This window comes from Hylobates moloch, unplaced genomic scaffold (assembly GCF_009828535.3).
Source record: "Hylobates moloch isolate HMO894 unplaced genomic scaffold, HMol_V3 SCAFFOLD_5, whole genome shotgun sequence".
NCBI lineage: Eukaryota > Metazoa > Chordata > Mammalia > Primates > Hylobatidae > Hylobates > Hylobates moloch.
The window spans coordinates 132,625,284-132,625,489 of record NW_026652280.1 but is presented as its reverse complement, the minus strand read 5'-3'; the positions used below and the strand labels follow the sequence as shown (position 1 = coordinate 132,625,489).

Here is a 206-nt window from a genome sequence, read left to right as displayed (position 1 = left end):
TCTGGAGATATAAGGACCAAGAAATTTTGTGCATGTGGCCTTAGGTTGGAGATTTCTCCCCAAGTGCTCCATGCACGCACGTGTGCATTTCAGCACGTGAAGGGGTGTGCAACTTCCTCCCCCGCATGGTAGGGATCTCAACACTTACATGGAGTTGTTATAGTTTGACACAATTCCAGGAGATTCTCCTGGGGTGGGGCTTTGAA

The 206-nt window shown here is 49.0% G+C and overlaps 1 protein-coding gene across 1 annotated transcript in view; it reads right to left on the bottom strand.

The window, feature by feature from the left end:
• The window catches only part of ABCA4 (ATP binding cassette subfamily A member 4), a 119,132-nt gene that overhangs the window by 60,134 nt on the left and 58,792 nt on the right, over positions 1-206 (bottom strand). The gene's annotated exons all lie outside the window — the stretch shown is intronic.